We start from the raw sequence: 24,089 nt of genomic DNA on the forward strand, positions 1-24,089 counted from the left end.
GCCAGATTTCAAAGTATACTACAAAGATACAGTAATCAAAACAGTGTTTTATTGACATAAAACTAAATACACAGATTATTGGATCAGTATAGAATGCCCTAAACTAAAACTGTGTGTGTGTGTATATATACATTTAATTAATTTATGAAAAAAAGGTATGAATGGAGAAAGGACAATCTCCTCAATAAATGGTGTTGGGGAATGAATTCAATGGAATGAATGGAACATTCAATGAAATGAAATTGAAAAACTCTTTTATGCCATATTTAAAAAAAAAAAAAAAACTTCCAAGTGGATTAAAGACTTAAATGGAAAATGTGAAACTATAAAACTCCTAGAAGAAAATATAGGTGGTATGCTCTGTGATATCAGTCTTAGCAATGTTTTGTGTGGGTTTTTGTTGTTGTTGTTGGGGGGTGGGGGGTGGTGGTAGGGAGATGTTACTCTACTCTCTATGTTTAGAGTAACATCTCCCTAAAGGCAAGGAAAACAAAAGAAAAATAAATAAATGGGACTACATCAAACCAAACAGCTTCTACACCGTGAATGAAATCATCAACAAAACAAAAAAGCAACTGACTGAATGGGACAAGATATTTGCTGGTCAGATATTTGATAAGGGATTAATATCCAAAACATACAATGAACTCATACAACTCAATAGCAAGGGAAAATCCATTTAAAAAATGAGCAGAGGCTCTGAATAGACATTTTTTCCAAAGAAGACATACAGATTAACAACAGGAATATGAAAAGATGCTCAGCATCACTAGTCATCAGGGAAATGCAAATCAAAACCACAATGAGATAATACTGTATACCTAAAAGTGGCTAGTATAAAAAGATATACAAGTGTTGGTGAGGATATGGAGAAAAGGGAACTCTTGTGCTTTGTTGGTGGGAATGCAAATTTGTGCAACCATTATGGAAAATGGTATGGAGGCTCTTCAAGATATTAAAAAAAGAGCTACCATATGATCCAGGAATTGCATTACTTAATATGTATTTGAAGAACACAGAAATACAAAAAATTAATTAGTTAATTAATTAATTTTTAAAAAGAACACAGAACTACTAAAAATATAGGCATTCTAATATTCACTGCAGCATTATTTACAACAGTCAAGATATAGAAGCAACCAACCTAAGTGTCTATTGATGGATAAATGGATAAAGATACACACACATGCACACACGAATACTACTCAGCCATAAATAAAGAATGAAATCTTATCATTTACCACAGCAAATGTGAATGTACTAAAAGATATTCAGTGAAATAAATCAGACACAGAAAAAAAAATACCATATGATCTTGCTTGTGTATGGAATCTGAGTAAAACAAAATAACACAAAACCCAGACTCATAGAATCAGAGAATAGATTGGTAGTTATCAGACGGAAGGGGTGTGGGAAATGAGGGAGGAACAAAACTGGTAAAGTGCATTAAGAAGTGTGAGCTTCCAGGTATAAAATAAGTAAGTCATGGAGATATAATAATGTATAGCATGGAGAATATAGTCAATAATATTGTATTAATTTTGTAAGGTGAGAGGTGGTAACCAGACTTACAGGGGTGACCATTTTGTGACTCTACAAATGTTGAGTCACTATGTTATACACTTGAAACTAATATAATATACATCAATTATAACTCAAAAGAAAAGAATAATGTCACTACAAAAAAATTCATTACAATCTGGGTAACTTTTGGCCTCCAAGTCTCCATTCTGACTGGATTAATGACTTCATATTGATTTGTGTGTGTGTGTGTGTGTGTTGCTATAGTTAAAACATGATAATCTACTCTTATATTGATCATCTTTCTTCATTAAAGATGGGAAATTACTTTCTAGACAGTCATAGACATAGACACTTTCAGAATCTTCATCTAAATGCTAAAATCTTAAGACCGTTAAATAAGATTTAGAATTTCTCACAGAAATGTTTCCCATTATTTTTCCAGTTTATTTGCAAAGCTGCCCAACTAAAGGCTTTTATCAAAAGCCTTTTTTTTTTTAATCCATCTCCATGACAGCTACCCCTTAGGAAAAGATAGTGAAAACCAAATGAATAAGATTTTGTTGGAAAGCAGTCACTAAACTACACAATGAAAATGTTTGATTAAATGTTATATTTACCATCTGATATTTAATGAAATAGTCGTGACTCTTTGGGAGGCAGACCAGAAGCAGTTCATCATGTGCTTAGGGGTGCACACTCAGAGTTATCTGTTCAGTTCTGTCTCTGTCACTAACTGAATGCCAGTGAGCATGTCCCCTAACCTGCTATGATTTTGCTTATTCATCTGTGAAGTGGGGTTAATAATAGAATTACCTCACAGGGCCATTGTGAGGATTAGACAAATTAATACCTGTTGAGGGTGTTAAACATGGCAGTGATCAATAAATGGTGGCTTTTATTATTAGAGGCAATTCCAGAAGACAATTATATAAAAATAATACTGTTTTCTTTTCTTAAGGGTCAGTTGTCTTTCCAAGAGGTAAGCTTGAGATCTCTGGCTCTGAAGATTGTTTTTAAACATGAGCTAAAACTACCTAGCAGTCAGAATACATCAGGTTCACTTGGGTTAAAAAAAAAATCACCCAGGCTTACTTATATTATCTTGGCTGGATTTCTTCTGTTTACTTGCCATATGACTGTAGATTCTGCTTACTTTGGGCTCTGAAATTCAAGATATGGATGCTTTGGGGGAAAAAATGAACTGTTTTTTCTTTCTTCCATTCCATTTGTCTTGAAATCTAAAGAGCAATGAGCCTGGGTAGCTCCCATAGATATGATATGAGGCACTGATTTAAAAATTGCCATATGAAATTCAAGGAACAACATTGTACTTTAAAAAATCTATTCTTTTATTTTTTTTATTTTTTTTATTTTTAATTTATTTTTTATTGGTGTTCAATTTACTAACATACAGAATAACCCCCAGTGCCCGTCACCCATTCACTCCCACCCCCCGCCTCCTCCCCTTCTACCACCCCTAGTTCGTTTCCCAGAGTTAGCAGTCTTTACGTTCTGTCTCCCTTTCTGATATTTCCCACACATTTCTTCTCCCTTCCCTTATATTCCCTTTCACTATTATTTATATTCCCCAAATGAATGAGAACATATAATGTTTGTCCTTCACCGACTGACTTACTTCACTCAGCATAATACCCTCCAGTTCCATCCACATTGAAGCAAATGGTGGGTATTTGTCATTTCTAATAGCTGAGTAATATTCCATTGTATACATAAACCACATCTTCTTTATCCATTCATCTTTTGTTGGACACCGAGGCTCCTTCCACAGTTTGGCTATCGTGGCCATTGCTGCTATAAACATCGGGGTGCAGGTGTCCCGGCGTTTCATTGCATTTGTATCTTTGGGGTAAATCCCCAACACTAACAATGAGACTGAAGAAAGAGAAATTAAGGAGTCAATCCCATTTACAATTGCACCCAAAAGCATAAGATACCTAGGAATAAACCTAACCAAAGATGTAAGGGATCTATACCCTCAAAACTATAGAACACTTCTGAAAGAAATTGAGGAAGACACAAAGAGATGGAAAAATATTCCATGCTCATGGATTGGCAGAATTAATATTGTGAAAATGTCAATGTTACCCAGGGCAATATACACGTTTAATGCAATCCCTGTCAAAATACCATGGACTTTCTTCAGAGAGTTAGAACAAATTATTTTAAGATTTGTGTGGAATCAGAAAAGACCCCGAATAGCCAGGGGAATTTTAAAAAAGAAAACCATATCTGGGGGCATCACAATGCCAGATTTCAGGTTGTACTACAAAGCTGTGGTCATCAAGACAGTGTGGTACTGGCACAAAAACAGACACATAGATCAGTGGAACAGAATAGAGAATCCAGAAGTGGACCCTGAACTTTATGGTCAACTAATATTCGATAAAGGAGGAAAGACTATCCATTGGAAGAAAGACAGTCTCTTCAATAAATGGTGCTGGGAAAATTGGACATCCACATGCAGAAGAATGAAACTAGACCACTCTCTTTCACCATACACAAAGATAAACTCAAAATGGATGAAAGATCTAAATGTGAGACAAGATTCCATCAAAATCCTAGAGAAGAACACAGGCAACACCCTTTTTGAACTCGGCCATAGTAACTTCTTGCAAGATACATCCACAAAGGCAAAAGAAACAAAAGCAAAAATGAACTATTGGGACTTCATCAAGATAAGAAGCTTTTGCACAGCAAAGGATACAGTCAACAAAACTCAAAGACAACCTACAGAATGGGAGAAGATATTTGCAAATGACATATCAGACAAAGGGCTAGTTTCCAAGATCTATAAAGAACTTCTTAAACTCAACACCAAAGAAACAAACAATCCAATCATGAAATGGGCAAAAGACATGAACAGAAATCTCACAGAGGAAGACATAGACATGGCCAACATGCATATGAGAAAATGCTCTGCATCACTTGCCATCAGGGAAATACAAATCAAAACCACAATGAGATACCACCTCACACCAGTGAGAATGGGGCAAATTAACAAGGCAGGAAACAACAAATGTTGGAGAGGATGCAGAGAAAAGGGAACCCTCTTACACCGTTGGTGGGAATGTGAACTGGTGCAGCCACTCTGGAAAACTGTGTGGAGGTTCCTCAAACAGTTAAAAATAGACTTGCCCTACAACCCAGCAATTGCACTGTTGGGGATTTACCCCAAAAATCTATTCTTTTAAAGAATAAATTGATCAATAGATGAAAGACAAAAGTGATAAAAAGGAATTTTGAAGTTCTACCTGAAAGGATATGCAATTGTTTAATGTTTTTTTAAAAAAAAAAAAGAAAGAAAGAAAAAGAAACTGTGCCAGGTAAAGTTAGGAATTGAGAAAAAAGAGACCCGAACAGTTCTATTGATGCAATTGGCATTTCCTGGATTTCATTTTTAACTGGGTTTCCCTAGAGCCTTTTCATTAGTTGGCATCCCATTATCATTTACGTATTGAATGTGGACTGTGCGATTTCTCACTTGCCAATATATTCACTTGTTCTCAAGTATATGGAGAAATAACTTGTCATAGAGGAAAAACCATGAATGAGCTGTGGACTCTGAAGGTTTTTAGTTTTGCTTCTGGTTCTAAAACTTTTTACTTGTTTAATCCCAGTCTCTTCACCTACAATTTGGGAGAATAATACCCACTTCCTCCAGGTGGGAGGACTGAATGAAATAATGAATGGGTAATACCTGTGTCTCATACAGAGTTGATATTCAGTGATAGGGCATCATCATTTTATTCCATTATCCCAGAGGTTGGCAAACTTTTACTGTACAGTGCCAGATTTTGAATATTTTAGACTTTAACTACTCTCCTCTACAGTTATAGCATGTAGACAATACATAAATGAATTGGTTGTGTCCCAATAAAGCTTTATTTGTAGATGAGTTTTGAATTTCATATCATTTTCAGATGTCATAGAGTATTCCTCTTTTGATTTTTTTTTTTTAGCATTTAAAATTTTTAAATCATTGTTTGCTTAGAGAGGGTATAAAAATAAGTGGCACCATGTAGTTTTCTGACCCCTACACTACTCTGAAAATTATAGGCAGACTACATGATGAAATTCAGAAGGGTTATAAGAATGGCATATTTTTGTGACAGTGTAGAATTTTTTAAAAAATGTGTTTTGGGAAATAATAAAAAATAAGATCTATTAGAGAGATCAATAGACTGAGACAGATGAGTTTTTCATTAAATAGAAAATAAGAAGCTCTTGAAAGCTTCGAATGAGACCTTTCTGCATGGTATTTGGGACAGATGACTCTGGCACTTGGCAAAAGAAGAGATCACAGCAGAGAAAGCTGATTAGATGCTGCCATTGTTTTGAGGGTCAAGGGCAGTAAGCAGTAGGAATGGAGAAGAAGCGGGTTTTTTTTTTTCAGACTATCATTTTTGCTTTTATTTTCTTTCAGAAAATAGTGTAGAGGAGGTACTCAATTATCACTGCCTTTCCACTCACTGCCTGTGTGAGAGGGCCATATGGGTGAGCAGTAACCACAGGATAGGCTAAAGCTGAAGCCTGGTTTGAATCAAAAGTATTTGTTCATTGCTTCATTGAGTTCCTCTAATGTGTCTGATATTTTACTAAGTCCTGAAAGGCAAAAATATATAAAGTGTGTGCCCTGGAAAGGCCCTACACTTAATGGTTGAGTATGGGCCCTAGAATCTGACCAGTTAAGTAAAAACACCAACTCTGTCACTTTCAAGCTGAGCAAATAGGGCAAGTGCACCTTTGTCTCTTCTCTAGTATAAGGAAAATAATGATGCAATGGCTACTTTCACAGATGCTCAGACAAGATTTTGAACAGGGAGGTGAAGGGGATGAGAGCCTAATGCTGCCTCAAAAGTGAGGGCAGTCTTCCCAGAAGACACCCAGGCACCTTTCAGGGAGGATGAGTGGATGATAACCAAGAAGTCTGACCAAGGAGTTGGGGTAGAGGGTGCTCCAGACAGAGGAGAGGAAAAGCCTCAACTATCAGATTTATTATTTAGACAATTGAAGTTATTTGAACATTTATATATTTTACAAATAAAACATAGTTATGATTCTACATTTTCTTGAACAAATTATGCAGAACTGATCTCTTAAAGTTCACAAAGTCTGAATAACTTCAGTCTGGAAGATAAAGCAGTGCCTCATAAATTTTTATTTCCACTAGGGTTTCAACAAACCTCTTATAATGTTAACTATGAGCCCACGGGTAGTAGACTGCTTGCCAGAGTAATAATGCGTGATAAGATAGCATCTTTTGAAATAGCATCCTACTTATCCTTGATGTTTCTCCAAAGATATTGTTAATTCTATCAAAATACCAATCAAAGAGATTTTCATTCATCACTATTAAACCACATGTTCAAATTTGCTAAATATTGTCATATGTATTTCACTATAAGGTCTATTAAGTGTCTTTAAATGCTAAGGGTAGATTTCAGATATCTTCGTCATACACTGAAGCACTGGAATCTTACTGTAAACTATATTTTTCAAGTTTCTGAGATACAGTATGCATTATTACTCTCCAAATGAGTGACATAGTGGGAACAATGTGTCACAGACTCTAGCCTGTGTTCAAATCCAGACTCTGTTGTTTTCTAAGCTGAGATCTTGAGCAAGTCATTTAAACTTGTCAGTTTCTTCTACAAAATTGAAGTAGTTCTACTGAGCCTAATTTACAATATTGTGAAAATTTGAGACATCATAGATGAAATGCCTATAGGGCTAGGTTTCTAGTACTTGGGAGGGTGAGCCTTGCTGTCATTGCTGTCATTATTGTCAATCACTATTACAAATAGTAATTGATTTTTCTTTGATTCAGTACACATTGAATCGGATTCATCATGACCATTGAGGCTCAATTAAAGAATTAAAATTTACAGATTCATTGACATATGCACTTCTCTTAAACATTTTCTCAATCCCTGATTATCTTGTTTGATGCTCTATGTCAATGAAAGGGAGTGAACATATAAAATGTCCTTCCTTCTTGTTTCCAGTTGTCAAATCAAAGTTTGCTGCAAAAATGCTTAGTTAATACAAATGCTTAGGGTCTTACAAATATCCACCTATTATTAATGAAGGAACTCAAGGGAGAGGTGAAAACTGTCATAATATTTCATTTTTCTACTCTTTTAAATTTGAGCCTCTATTAGACCATTTTGTAGTTTGGAAATAAGGACCCTGGATAAAAACTTAACAGCAGTTTCTGAAATATCTTGTGTATCTCTAGCATCTCCCCTACCTCTAGAGGAAAAGCCTCAACTATCAGAGGGATACATTGGTGTATGTGGGATACATTGGTATCATAATGTATCAGAGGATACATTGTATGTGTGGTAAACAATGTATCCCACACATACATGCCACAATAACCTTCCATAAATATTCTTATCTTTGTGTTTTAATCCATGTTCTTAATCTAAAGTGCCTATTACTCTGTATCTTAAGTCAGAATTCCAATGTTGTGAGTTTTTCCTTTTCCTTCTTCTCATACTTTATATCTAATTATTCCTTCTTAAAAAAAGTCAGTTCTAGGTAAGCCAAACAATTTTCCATTCCCCAAAAACTTCCTAAACTCAACCTTTACCATGGCTTTATAACTGTCATAACTTTCCCTTAGCCTATATCTATAATCAAATTATTTGTTATAGTCTACAAAATATGAGGCCACAACTCCGACCAAGCAAACCATTTTTTGCCCCTCTCTCCTCTTTTTTTCATAGTTGAATCCTCTCATATTTTCCTAAAAGGTCCTCATTGGAATATAGATAATCTTTCCCCTGGAGAATTGGTGTGGAGCTTTTGAGATGAGGAATAAATGCATTTTACTTAATTTCAACTGCATCCTCAATTTCTTGTACTTTCACTCACTTCAAAGAATATTTATTGAAAAGAAAGGGGAAAAATTGATATAGTTAAATGACTTCACATTGCCAACGCTATGCCAGCTTCAGGACCAGTGACATAGTTACTACTGCTGAACTTCTAAGTTCTTTGTAGTTTTATGTAAGAATCCATTAGGCCCACATTAAGTTCTTGGAGGCTGGGTAAGTTGTTCACTCAGCTTTTTATTATGTACTATGTTGGATCTGATGATAGGACTGAAATTATGCCTAGCCTCGCCTCTTCATCTCCTTCGATATACACATCCTAAGAATGAAGTTGTGTCATGAACTCCAGGTCTTAACTGGGATTCTAGAACATATAACTAATTCTTGCTCATGTTCTTCCCCCCTGCCTTAGTTTCCCCTTGGCCCTAGCCTAGTGAATGTAGTAGTGCTTAGATCTTCTCACTCTGTGTGTGTGTGTGTGTGTGTGTATACACCTTTTGTACTGTTATTGGTTAGCACTCTATTCCCAAAGTAATGAGTCTTTGAGAAGTCGGTGACAAAATAATTTAAAGATAACACCACTGAAAATAAGAAAATTTTTATTTGCCTATTGGTTTGTAGTTTATATCAAAACTTGGCTTTCTTACAATAATCTCATAAATTGTTCACCTTAATTTAAAATGTACATCATATCGGTGAGGTATCTTGGAGATTAAGAACCCTGGGCATTGATTCATAGAGAAGGGTCCTCTACTTGATGAAACTTTGAAAGGACATCTGCCCTTGACGTATCTTGAAGTATCTGCTCCAGAAGCTGATACCATCACCCCTTTGATGTGTTAAAATGCTTTCTCATAGAAAATAAGTGGGAAATCAGTCATTCAACAAATACTGAGTACCTACTATATGTAGAAGAATTTTATTGGCCCCATTTGGAAGAACTCCCTTTAGATCCAAACCAGAAGACTGCTAGTGCTATTTAAAGGTCTTTTTATGTTTTTAATTCCAAATTATGATGATATAACTAATAGCCTTAGATACTGGTAGACCCTGCAGACAGGTTAGTTTCCCTAATGATTGTACTTTTCCCTAGTGGGATTCCAGCAAGTCCTGGTTTCCCATTCCTCCGCACTGGCTGTATGTTGTCTCAAAACTAATAACTAATAAAGATCCCTTAATTGAATTACTGATCCCAAACTATTTCATGTTTCCAAACACAAAACCACAGAATTATGACTCTGGAAGTCACATTCTAAAGAGACAGTCTCTGAAATTGATATTGAGTGCAGGGAGGTTATTTGGCCAAGAATAAGCAGCCTTTTAAAAACATCATGTTCCTTTGTTAAATGTCAGATAATTATTTTTTAATGTAACAATTTAGGAATACTTGTTTTTAAAAGGCATGAAAAAATTATCAAAGTATTTCACGTACAATTTTTAAAGTGTGGTATAAGAGATTTTTAATTGATTAAATTATTATATTTAATAATATATGACATCATGCATCATGTAATTTTTTCAAATATCGTACTGATTCAAATATTTAAATTGTGAAGGCATTCTTAGGATGGATGAAAAATGTCTTTGTGGCTAATGATAAGTAACCATCCAAGGAAATATTCATTAATGAGATACTTCCCAGGGGCTTTGCTTCTTTGTTTTGTGTCAAGCAGTGTTCCAGGTGCTGAACACAATAGCATGGTAATGAAAATTCCTGGCTTTTGGGTGCCTGGGTGGCTCAGGTCAAAATCCTCAAGTCCTGGAATTGAGCCCCTTGTTGGGCTCCCTGCTCAGCAAGAAGGAGTCTGTATCTCCCTCCACCTCTGGCCCCACTCCCTTTCATCCTCTCTCTGTCTCTCTCAAATAAATAAATAAAATCTTGAAAAAAAAAACAAAACAAAACTCTTGGCTTTTGAGTCAAGCAGAACTGGGTACAAGTCTGAACTTGCTGGTTGTATTATTCTGAGCAAGTTATTCAACCTCTCTAAGCTTTAAATTCCTCATCCAAAAGATGAGTATAATAAAGCATTTAGGGATCCCTGGGTGGCGCAGCGGTTTGGCGCCTGCCTTTGGCCTAGGGCGCGATCCTGGAGACCCAGGATCGATTCCCACGTTGGGCTCCCGGTGCATGGAGCCTGCTTCTCTCTGCCTGTGTCTCTGCCTCTCTTTCTCTCTCTGTGACTATCATAAATAAATAAAAACTTAAAAAAATATATTTAAAAAAAAATAAAAATAAAGCATTTACCTCTCAGCTTTGGAGATTTATGTATGTAGATTGCTTAGAATCATTCCTGACATTTAATAAATATTCAAATGGTACCTTTTAAAAATATATACATACCGATAGGAAGTATCCAAGTTGTTGTGGAAAGCTTTTTTCCCACTTTGGAATTGGCTCAAGTTTATATAAGGCCTGACACATTCTATTTTACAACACTACCTGCATGTGTTGGTAGTCAACAAATAGTGATCTGTTCCTTTAAAAGTATTCTCAGATTGGTATATGGACATATATTTGGCCAACATAATCAGACTTGAAGCTTTCTAAGAGCCATTATTATGTTTCAGGCTCATTTTCTTTCTTTTCTTCTTTCTTTATTTTTTCAGTCAGCACTTAATAAAAGCTTGTTGCATCCAACTGGATGTTGTTGAGGAGAAAGAAATGTTCCTCTACCTTTCAAGATTCTTCTAGCTTGTCTAAGAATCAACCTGACATGAGACAGATGGACAGGAAAAAAATTCATTACATTTTAATAACATATATATACTTCTTGTACACATGGGAAAGATCTGGGGAAACTGAGTAACTCTTCCAAATAACCAAAACTATCACCTTAAATATCATCTTGAGATAGTGACAAAAAAGATGTTAGGGGTGGGGAGTTAGTTGTGGAAGGTTACCAGGAAAAGCACAAAAGACAAAGATTAGGCTGTTATGCAGGTTTAAGTCCTTGTCTTTTCCATTCATAAGAGTTTCTAGAGATTTAGAGTCATCCCTTCTTCCTGGTACAGACATGCAGACACCATTACAAATGGAGATTTCCCTTGTGAATGTAGGTATTTCTTATAAAAGGTAACTTCTATTAAGTTTTCAGAACTTCTCCTTTGTCTGCAGTTTCTTAAAAATTACCACCTTAAAATAATCATTTTGCCAAAGAGGCATATTTTAAGGTGGCAAAATTTGTTCCCCTATACCATCAGTAGTAAAATAACCCCCTAATAATTCCCAGCCTTTCCACAGTATGCTGAGTGACCATCAAACACAAAGATAAAGATAACTCAAACATGAAAACATAGGAACCACTTGAATTATTTCTACACTTGGAGAAAAAGTCATTCCCGAAGGAAAATCCATTTTAAATTACATGTCTAATCTCACACAAGCCAATTTGTGTTCCCCCAAGTCATGTATATCCGTGTACTGGCTGCTTAATGTGGGAATTTAGTATGCAGTCAAACAGTGAACAGGATGTCAGTTCCTCTATACTTCTTTGACATTATGAATGCATTCATGTTTGTAGTGAAAAAAGCTAGTAAACTGTGAAATTGGAATTTAATTGTTATAAGATAGTCTCTCAAAAATTCACTGCATGGGGAAGAATATGCAAGAGGTTTCCCTCCTACACTTGGCTCTTTAATTAATCACATTGACAAACTCCCCGCAGATAAGCCATTTAATATATGTGCTTGTCCTGACAGCCACAAGAAGGTGAAATCATTTTGGGGTCTGGGAAAAGGGTATAGAGTCAGGTGTGTTCAAGCCTTAAGTCATACGGAGGCCAAAAGTTAAAATGTTATCCATTGCATTGGTCCTGGAGTATAACATTATTTGGCTGAAATTTGAAACTTCATCCTGAGATTTTGAGGAAAGCTAGTTATTAATTTTTAAGAAATTGATTATCAAGAATCTAAACTAAAATTCAAAAACTGGTAATGCCCAAAACATGTGTTTAATTTAAAATAGTGATCTATATTGGGCTTCTCAACATTTTTAATTCTTTGCTCCCTCTCCATACCACCCCTCCCCCCAAAAAAAGATATGTAAAAAGTGAAATTTAGCTTACCAGATTTTTAGTTTCTGGAAAAGAAAAGGAAAGGAAAGGAAAAAAGAAAAGAAAAGAAGAAAAGACAAGACAAGACTTCTTCTATGGGACTTATATTCTTCTTGGTAATCAGGTGGTATTTTTTGAATAGCCTTTGCCCCCTGTGATTGGGGCACCAGTTTTCCAGTTTCTAGTCTTTACCATATCCTACTGTGTACCTTGATGCTATGTCACTCGCCATTTATTTGAACCTGCATTGATTTTTTTTCTAGTAAACTGAAATTCTAAAAAGCGATTCAAAATAAAATACAGACTGGTGAAAGTAAATAACCTTCCAGGGTGTTTTAAAGAGCAAAGGGTACATGTACCAAAATGTCCATCTGTCTGTTTTTTCTTCCCTGTCCGTATAAAATCAATCCCTGGTATGATTTCTTCTTTTCATTGTTTTCTTGCTTTTAGTTGTTGACTTAAACAGATTATTTTCATATTCTATAGAAAGCTATGTGGAAATTATAAGTTAGCACTCACACTCAACAGAGATTTTTATTTTAAATGACTTGCCCTTACCCAGGCATGCTGTACTTTCTTTCACTTCTTCCAATGAAAAATATTTGACCCACTCTTCACCTGGCTAATACTTCTCCTTTAGAATTTGGCTTAGATATTAACCTTTCCAGGAGGTTTTCCTGACTCCCAATTCTATGTAAAAACTCTGGGCAGAGTTCTTTCTCCTTTATGGTTTTACAGTACTAAGTGCTGCAGTGTAGTTGCTGAGTAATTGATTGTCCCTTCATTTGTTCCTACCAGTATCACCAGACTGGGGGGAGAAGTCTATTTTATTTACCTTGGTAGCCCCAATACCTAGCATGCAGCTGGTGATGCATATTAAATGCTTAGAAACAGTGTATTGGACAGATGGATGGATGAGGAATGTTGATGTGTTAGAATATAAAGGGTAAAATTAAGATTCACAATTTAGCCACTAAACAAATATGTATTGAGAGTTTCCAAAGTTTTATTTTTATTTTTTGTTGCTATTGTTATTTTTTAATTTAAAGACTTTATTTTTATGTATTTGTCATAGAAATACAGGGAGACCAAGAGAGAGCATGAATGGGGAGGATAGTGAGAAGCAGGCCCCTCACTAAGCAGGCAGCCTGACATGGGGCTTGACCCCAGGACCCTGAAATCATGACCTGAACAGAAGGCAGATGCTTAACCAACTGAGCCACTCAGGGGCTCCTATTTTTTTTACTTCAGTTTTGTTATCATACAGTGCAATATCAGTTTCAGGAGTAGAATTCAGGGATTCATCGCTTACATAACAACATTCATCGCTTACATACAACATCGCTCATCTCAAGTGCCCTCTTTAATATCCATCACCATCTAGCCCATCACCCACCCTCCTTCTTCCATCAACCCTCAGTTTGTTGTCTATCACTGAGTCACTTATAACCTGTTAAGCTCTCTCCTTTTTTCTTTTCCCTCTTCCTATATATTCATATATTTTCTGTCTTAAATTCTTTTTTCTTTTTTTAAGATTTTATTTATTTATTCATGAGAGACACAGAGAGAGACAGAGAGAGGCAGGGACACAGGCAGATGGAGAAGCAGGCTCCATGCAGGGAGCCCGACATGGAACTTGATCCTGGGACTTCAGGATCACGACCTGGGCTGAAGGCAGCACTAAACTGCTGAGCCACCTGGGCTGCCCTTAAATTCCACATATGAGTGAGTTCACATGATATTTGTCTTTCTTTGACTTATTTCACTTAGCAGAATACACTCTGGTTCCATCCACATTGTTGCAAATAGCAAGACTTCATTCTTTTTGATAACTGAATAATATTCCTGTGTGTGTGTGTGTGTGTGTGTGTGTCCCCCACGTCTTTTATACCCATTCATCAATTGATGAACATTTGGGCTCTCTCTATAGTTTGGCTATTGTTAATACTACTATAAACATCAGGATTCATGTACTACTCCAAATCTGTATTTTTGTATCCTTTGGCTAAATACCTAATAGTGCAATTGCTGAATTGTAGGATTGTTCTATTTTAGAAAGCTTCCAATGTTTTAAAGATTTTGTACAAACCTCCTCTCCATCAGCATTTATCATTTTTCTTTGAGCAGTTCTCTAAAAAAATTTGAACATTATGTTAAGAGGAATTGGGGGCATGGATCTTGCTATTTAGGTATAGTTGGGATCTAAATATACCTACAGAAAGATATATGCCACAGAAAGAATCTCTAATTGTAACTATGCATCTAGTAACACTTGAATTAAGAAGATGTCCTTGACTTATTTATGGATTAAAAAGACAAGTGAGGTTGGGAATATCCTGGAGGGCAGAATGGGAACACCAAAGTGGCAACAAACCAGAATTATATACAGAATCTAACAGGATAAACTCCAGCATAAGCTTCTGACCTTGAGTCTGTAACACCAATTGCAAAATTCAGGATGAAGAAGAAATAGAACATGAAAGTACAATAGTGACTCAAAGAGGTTTTGTGGTCTTTACTTGACAGTAAATTCAGAAGTTTGTCAGTTATGATGTAGCTACTCAAGATGATAATGCATTTTATAATTACTTGGATACAAACATATTTTATGGAATGAGAGAGATAAAGTATCATTCCTTGCTGTTCAAAAGAGAGAGAGAAAGAGAGAGAGAGAGATCTCAAAACAGAGCTGGGTTTTTGAAGTAGGTTTTGTGCAAGAGAACTGAAAACTGAGATATACAACAACAAGAGCACTTTAGTGAAGTGGCTTAGCATGACATGAGCATCAACCTTATCATAAGAATAATTGAAGGAGGGAGAGATACTTAAGCTAAACCAGGGAAGACTCGGGGCTCATGCTAGTTGAACAATATGTGGAAATTAGAGAGGGACAGAATTTTTCCTATAACATAAGTCAAAGAATATGTTTGTATATTGTTTGGGTGGGTGTTTTTTAAAAGATTTTTTTCTTTATTTTAGAGAAAGAGAGCATGAATGAGGAAAGGGCTGAAGGACGAGCAGATGGAGAAGCAGGCTTCCATTGCCCCGGGAGCCAAACTCAGGCTCTATCCCAGGACACTGGATCATGACCTGAGCTGAAGGCAGATAGACACTTAACCAACTGAGCCACTCAGGCACCTCTCTGGGTGATTGTGTTTTAAACAAAACCTTTTTGGTCTGGAAAGTTTCACCAATTTCAAATCATAAGATATAGGACAGTTTCTTCACAGAAGATCCTTGTCTCCTGATGCAAATTGATCCTCTTACCCATCAATGACCAAATACATTGTACTTTGGGGGTATTGTAGGGTCCTACCTTTGTCGTGTTATATAAGACAGCTCTTACCCAGTTTCACTTTTCAGTTACACAGTTGAAGAAAACCATTAAGGATGAATCTTCCTTTAGAAAGGTGGGTCTTCCAAGGTGATATTGCATGCCAGATGGGGAGGAAAATGGGGAGAATAGCTTCTGATACACCATTATATTAAGAATGATGCAAAGACGAAATGAAATGCCTTGGATAACTTCTGAGAAAGTTTGGTTCAAATCTCTCAGAGGTGGTTCAAGCATCAGCAGTTGGTTGGACTTGGATTCTAAGATCCTTTGGTTCACAAAATCATACTGAAGCTTAGCACAAATAATGCCCCAGTCCTGGAAAAATACACTTAAGACCACACACCTTGAATGATATCATTTCATACAAGAAGAAATATCTTTTCCCATTTCTAGAACGGGAAAAACATGTTTTAACAGCTTGTTGTCCAGTTAACTTTTTCCATTGTGTGGGGTTAATATGATTGCTACTCAAATTCAAGAAGCAATGTAGTGTGTAGCACCTGGATAGGAAGTCAGACAAGCTTGGAATTGAATTTTGGCTCCTCCTAAACACTTAGCTATTAACTTTAACTTACTTAGCCTCAGATTCCTCATCCATAAAATGGACAAACTAATGGCCCTCTCATGGGATTACTGTGAGGATTAAATGAAATAATGCATATGGCACATCCAGCAATATATCCTACCATCCAGCTGGCACTCTGTAAATGGTAGCTGCTACTACCAAGACTCTAATAATAATAAGAATTTTAGTATTACTAATATTTAGTATTTTAATATTACTAATATTACTCATACTATTGACTTACCTCTATTTCTTTCATTTACCTCATGTTTCTTTCCAATCTCCAGCCCAGTGGTTTATTTACTTAATATACAGAGACTGCATTGGATCACCCAAAGGGAACACAACTCATGCAAATACTCATTGTTGCTCATGAATGAAGAAGAAAACACATTTGCCTGTATAATTTTTGAAATTAAAGATGACATTTATGAGTCCCTTAGTAGGAAAATAAATTCCTTTTGTTCTACTAAGGAAAAGGAGAAGGAGAAACTGGTTGTTGGTGGAGGCAAAAGAAGTGGAGAACACAGCTTTCTACTTTATCTTTCTATCATAAAAACATACAGTTAGATATTAAACATGACTTTGCAGATGGGAAGCAGGACAAAAAAAACAAATCCAAGCATTTCTTACCGGATTGCTATGACAATGCATTATCATTGGCTTCTGTCAACAGACAGAAAGTGAAAACTCTCAGCTATCATTAAAAATGTAATATGTAGAGTTGGAGTAGAGTGCAGAAGGACTCAGATGGCTGCCTAATTTATGAGCTTTTGAGAAGCTAAGCTAAGAATGGTGAATGTAGTCTTCTAATTTGAGGAATTTAGTATTCCATTCCAGTAGTAAGCAAGACTTGGGGTGATATCTATCTCCAAGAATCAGCTAATTACTGCTTTCAAACAGATCCCATACATTATTTGATAAGAAGCACAGTCATTTTCTTGATCACAAGTAGCAATATTCATACATTTTTGAAAGTCTTCAATCCTGCAGCTTGATTTCCTTGTTTCATTATTTTTTTACAATGAGAGTTGACAGCCCAGATGCATCTGTCTTATTCTTTGCCTTTCCTCATCTTCATAGTTTCCCATCCCTCCCTACCCCTGAGACTGCTTCAAAAGGATATACTGTGCTGTGTTGCTTCCCAAGAGCTTGTCAGAGAGAAGTTTTGTCATTTGAAGAATGTGTTCACGATGCCGTGACAGATTTGCCAGCATCCTTCCGGTACATTGCCTGAAATGTGATATATTCAGAACACCCTTTCCTTTCCTAGATTTTCTCTGCCTCACCCCTTTATTTTAGAATCTTCATTTGCCTTGGGAGGATTACCAAATCTGAAAACTTTCATTTAGGAAGTGACCTTGAGGGAATACTGAACCCTTTGGTTCCCAACCTCTTCCTTTTTACAGAAAATTACTATTCTTATAGAAATTTCTTTGTACTTATGTAAGCAGACTGTTCAAGACATTTTAAAATAAACGTGCTGCTAAAGAGAGTCAAAATTTATAAGTGAAGAGCTACTAAAGATATCTGATTTTAATGATTTATGATGTTCTCAATGATAAACATACTGCAGTCTTGAAAGAAAATTTGTATGTATTAAACCCATGCATAAGAGTAAAAATAAGGTGTCACCTACCTAAGAAGTTTGACAAGTCACGAATAGCAACACTTAGTATCCACATTTTGGAAACATATCTGGTTCGGTGTTAGAGTTGTTCATGCTCTGCTCTTCTCACACCTACCACCTACCAGGTAGAGTCATACACAGTATATCTGATCACTCTTCCTGTTTATCATCTTGCCCACAATTTACCACTGAGGGAGTACTTACCAAGTGATAAGTAAATCTGTTTAAAAATTCTCTCATTCTCACCATTCCACCACTCTACAAGGTAAATATTTTTATTCCTATATTACAGATGAGGATTCTAAGGCTGATCAAGTTTGTCATGTGCCTGACGTCATCCTGTTAGTAGTGGTGGATTCAGTATTCCAGTCCGTGATTATATGAATTCTGAGATTGTTCTGTTAATTCAGTCTTAAATCTGAGATTTGATTTTTGGGGGGAGGAGCAAGATGGCGGAGGAGTAGGGTCTCCAAATCACCTGTCTCCACCAAACTACCTAGAAAACCTTCAAATTATCCTGAAAATCTATGAATTCGGCCTGAGATTTAAAGAGAGAACACCTGGAATGCTACAGTGAGAAGAGTTCGCGCATCTATCAAGGTAGGAAGACGGGGAAAAAGAAATAAAGGAACAAAGGCCTCCGAGGGGGAGGGGCCCCGCGAGGAGCCGGGCTGAGGCCGGGGCGAGTGTCCCCAGGACAGGAGAGCCCCGTCCCGGAGGAGCAGGAGCTGCACCGACCTTCCCGGGTGGAAAGGGGCTCGTGGGGAGTTGGAGCAGGACCAGGAGGGCGAGGAGGCCCTCGGGCTCCCGGGGACACTAACAGAGCAACTGCGCGCCCAGGAGAGTGCGCCGAGCTCCCTAAGGGCTGCAGCGCGCACGGCGGGACCCGGCGGGACCCGGAGCAGCTGAAGGGGCTCGGGGGCGGCTCCGCGGAGGGGGCTGCGGGGCCCCGGGAGCAGCTCGGAGGGGCTCGGGCAGAAGAAGAGGCTCCGTGCGGAGGGGGCTGCGCGGTTCCAGGCGCAGCTCGGAGGGGCTCGGGCGGCGGCTCCGCGGAGGGGGTTGCGCGGCCCGGGAGCGCGAATCCACCAGCGCAGGCGCCGGGACACAGGGCGCCGGGACACAGCCCAGGATCCGGCCTCCCCCGGGACAGGCAGAGGCCGGGAGGGCCCAGGACAGCGAGGACGCTCCTGCCCGGAGCTGAGCAGATCAGCGGCCCCGCCCCGGAGCCTCCAGGCCCTGCAGACGGAGTTCCTGCCGGAGCTGAATCCAGGTTTCCAGAGCTGCCCCGCCACTGGGGCTGTTCCTCCTGCGGCCTCACGGGGTAAACAACCCCCACCGAGCCCTGCACCAGGCAGGGGCACAGCAGCTCCCCCAACTGCTAACACCTGAAAATCAGCACAACAGGCCCCTCCCCCAGAACACCAGCTAGACGGACAACTTCCAGGAGAAGCCAAGGGACTTAAAGTACACAGAATCAGAAGATACTCCCCGGTGGTTCTTTTTTTGTTTGTTTGTTTTTGTTTTTGTTTTTGTTTTGTTTTGCTTTTTGATCTGTTTCCTTCCCCCACCCCCTTTTTTTCTCCTTTCTTTTTCTTTCTCTTTTTCTTCTTCTTTTTTTTTTTTTTTCGTTTTTTTTTCTTTTTCTTCCCTTTTTTTTCTCTTTCTCTTTTCTTTCCTTCTTTCTCTCCTCTCTTTTTCTCTTTTTCCCAATACAACTTGCTTTTGGCCACTCTGCACTGAGCAAAATGACTAGAAGGAAAACCTCACCTCAAAAGAAAGAATCAGAAACAGTCCTCTCTCCCACAGAGTTACAAAATCTGGATTACAATTCAATGTCAGAAAGCCAATTCAGAAGCACTATTATACAGCTACTGGTGGCTCTAGAAAAAAGTATAAAGGACTCAAGAGACTTCATGACTGCAGAATTTAGAGCTAATCAGGCAGAAATTAAAAACCAATTGAATGAGATGCAATCCAAACTAGAAGTCCTAACGACGAGGGTTAACGAGGTGGAAGAACGAGTGAGTGACCTAGAAGACAAGTTGACAGCAAAGAGGGAAACTGAGGAAAAAAGAGACAAACAATTAAAAGACCATGAAGATAGATTAAGGGAAATAAACGACAGCCTGAGGAAGAAAAACCTACGTTTAATTGGGGTTCCCGAGGGCGCCGAAAGGGACAGAGGGCCAGAATATGTATTTGAACAAATTCTAGCTGAAAACTTTCCTAATCTGGGAAGGGAAACAGGCATTCAGATCCAGGAAATAGAGAGATCCCCCCCTAAAATCAATAAAAACCGTTCAACACCTCGACATTTAATTGTGAAGCTTGCAAATTCCAAAGATAAGGAGAAGATCCTTAAAGCAGCAAGAGACAAGAAATCCCTGACTTTTATGGGGAGGAGTATTAGGGTAACAGCAGACCTCTCCACAGAGACCTGGCAGGCCAGAAAGGGCTGGCAGGATATATTCAGGGTCCTAAATGAAAAGAACATGCAACCAAGAATACTTTATCCAGCAAGGCTCTCATTCAAAATGGAAGGAGAGATAAAGAGCTTCCAAGACAGGCAGCAACTAAAAGAATATGTGACCTCCAAACCAGCTCTGCAAGAAATTTTAAGGGGGCCTCTTAAAATTCCCCTTTAAGAAGAAGTTCAGTGGAACAGTCCACAAAAACAAAGACTGAATAGATATCATGATGACACTAAACTCATATCTCTCAATAGTAACTCTGAATGTGAACGGGCTTAATGACCCCATCAAAAGGCGCAGGGTTTCAGACTGGATAAAAAAGCAGGACCCATCTATTTGCTGTCTACAAGAGACTCATTTTAGACAGAAGGACACCTACAGCCTGAAAATAAAAGGTTGGAGAACCATTTACCATTCGAATGGTCCTCAAAAGAAAGCAGGGGTAGCCATCCTTATATCAGATAAACTAAAATTTACCCCAAAGACTGTAGTGAGAGATGAAGAGGGACACTATATCATACTTAAAGGATCTATTCAACAAGAGGACTTAACAATCCTCAATATATATGCTCCAAATGTGGGAGCTGCCAAATATATAAATCAATTATTAACCAAAGTGAAGAAATACTTAGATAATAATACACTTATACTTGGTGACTTCAATCTAGCTCTTTCTATACTCGATAGGTCTTCTAAGCAAAACATCTCCAAAGAAACGAGAGCTTTAAATGATACACTGGACCAGATGGATTTCACAGATATCTACAGAACTTTACATCCAAACTCAACTGAATACACATTCTTCTCAAGCGCACATGGAACTTTCTCCAGAATAGACCACATATTGGGTCACAAATCGGGTCTGAACCGATACCAAAAGATTGGGATTGTCCCCTGCATATTCTCGGACCATAATGCCTTGAAATTAGAACTAAATCACAACAAGAAGTTTGGAAGGACCTCAAACACATGGAGGTTAAGGACCATCCTGCTAAAAGATAAAAGGGTCAACCAGGAAAATAAGGAAGAATTAAAAAGATTCATGGAAACTAATGAGAATGAAGATACAACCGTTCAAAATCTTTGGGATGCAGCAAAAGCAGTCCTAAGGGGGAAATACATCGCAATACAAGCATCCATTCAAAAACTGGAAAGAACTCAAATACAAAAGCTAACCTTACACATAAAGGAGCTAGAGAAAAAACAGCAAATAGATCCTACACCCAAGAGAAGAAGGGAGCTAATAAAGATTCGAGCAGAACTCAACGAAATCGAGACCAGAAGAACTGTGGAACAGATCAACAGAACCAGGAGTTGGTTCTTTGAAAGAATTAATAAGATAGATAAACCATTAGCCAGCCTTATTAAAAAGAAGAGAGAGAAGACTCAAATTAATAAAATCATGAATGAGAAAGGAGAGATCACTACCAACACCAAGGAAATACAAACGATTTTAAAAACCTATTATGAACAGCTATACGCCAATAAATTAGGCAATCTAGAAGAAATGGACGCATTCCTGGAAAGCCACAAACTACCAAAACTGGAACAGGAAGAAATAGAAAACCTGAACAGGCCAATAACCAGGGAGGAAATTGAAGCAGTCATCAAAAACCTCCCAAGACACAAGAGTCCAGGGCCAGATGGCTTCCCAGGAGAATTTTATCAAACGTTTAAAGAAGAAATCATACCTATTCTCCTAAAGCTGTTTGGAAAGATAGAAAGAGATGGAGTACTTCCAAATTCGTTCTATGAAGCCAGCATCACCTTAATTCCAAAGCCAGACAAAGACCCCGCCAAAAAGGAGAATTACAGACCAATATCCCTGATGAACATGGATGCAAAAATTCTCAACAAGATACTGGCCAATAGGATCCAACAGTACATTAAGAAAATTATTCACCATGACCAAGTAGGATTTATCCCTGGGACACAAGGCTGGTTCAACACCCGTAAAACAATCAATGTGATTCATCATATCAGCAAGAGAAAAACCAAGAACCATATGATCCTCTCATTGGATGCAGAGAAAGCATTTGACAAAATACAGCATCCATTCCTGATCAAAACTCTTCAGAGTGTAGGGATAGAGGGAACATTCCTCGACATCTTAAAAGCCATCTATGAAAAGCCCACAGCAAATATCATTCTCAATGGGGAAGCACTGGGAGCCTTTCCCCTAAGATCAGGAACAAGACAGGGATGTCCACTCTCACCACTGCTATTCAACATAGTACTGGAAGTCCTAGCCTCAGCAATCAGACAACAAAAAGACATTAAAGGCATTCAAATTGGCAAAGAAGAAGTCAAACTCTCCCTCTTCGCTGATGACATGATACTCTACATAGAAAACCCAAAAGTCTCCACCCCAAGATTGCTAGAACTCATACAGCAATTCGGTAGCGTGGCAGGATACAAAATCAATGCCCAGAAGTCAGTGGCATTTCTATACACTAACAATGAGACTGAAGAAAGAGAAATTAAGGAGTCAATCCCATTTACAATTGCACCCAAAAGCATAAGATACCTAGGAATAAACCTCACCAAAGATGTAAAGGATCTATACCCTCAAAACTATAGAACACTTCTGAAAGAAATTGAGGAAGACACAAAGAGATGGAAAAATATTCCATGCTCATGGATTGGCAGAATTAATATTGTGAAAATGTCAATGTTACCCAGGGCAATATACACATTTAATGCAATCCCTATCAAAATACCATGGACTTTCTTCAGAGAGTTAGAACAAATTATTTTAAGATTTGTGTGGAATCAGAAAAGACCCCGAATAGCCAGGGGAATTTTAAAAAAGAAAACCATATCTGGGGGCATCACAATGCCAGATTTCAGGTTGTACTACAAAGCTGTGGTCATCAAGACAGTGTGGTACTGGCACAAAAACAGACACATAGATCAGTGGAACAGAATAGAGAATCCAGAAGTGGACCCTGAACTTTATGGGCAACTAATATTCGATAAAGGAGGAAAGACTATCCATTGGAAGAAAGACAGTCTCTTCAATAAATGGTGCTGGGAAAATTGGACATCCACATGCAGAAGAATGAAACTAGACCACTCTCTTTCACCATACACAAAGATAAACTCAAAATGGATGAAAGATCTAAATGTGAGACAAGATTCCATCAAAATCCTAGAGAAGAACACAGGCAACACCCTTTTTGAACTCGGCCATAGTAACTTCTTGCAAGATACATCCACGAAGGCAAAAGAAACAAAAGCAAAAATGAACTATTGGGACTTCATCAAGATAAGAAGCTTTTGCACAGCAAAGGATACAGTCAACAAAACTCAAAGACAACCTACAGAATGGGAGAAGATATTTGCAAATGACATATCAGATAAAGGGCTAGTTTCCAAGATCTATAAAGAAATTATTAAACTCAACACCAAAGAAACAAACAATCCAATCATGAAATGGGCAAAAGACATGAACAGAAATCTCACAGAAGAAGACATAGACATGGCCAACATGCACATGAGAAAATGCTCTGCATCACTTGCCATCAGGGAAATACAAATCAAAACCACAATGAGATACCACCTCACACCAGTAAGAATGGGAAAAATTAACAAGGCAGGAAACAACAAATGTTGGAGAGGATGTGGAGAAAAGGGAACCCTCTTACACT

The sequence above is a fragment of the Canis lupus genome, chromosome 19 (genome assembly GCF_048164855.1).
Source record: "Canis lupus baileyi chromosome 19, mCanLup2.hap1, whole genome shotgun sequence".
Classification (NCBI taxonomy): domain Eukaryota; kingdom Metazoa; phylum Chordata; class Mammalia; order Carnivora; family Canidae; genus Canis; species Canis lupus.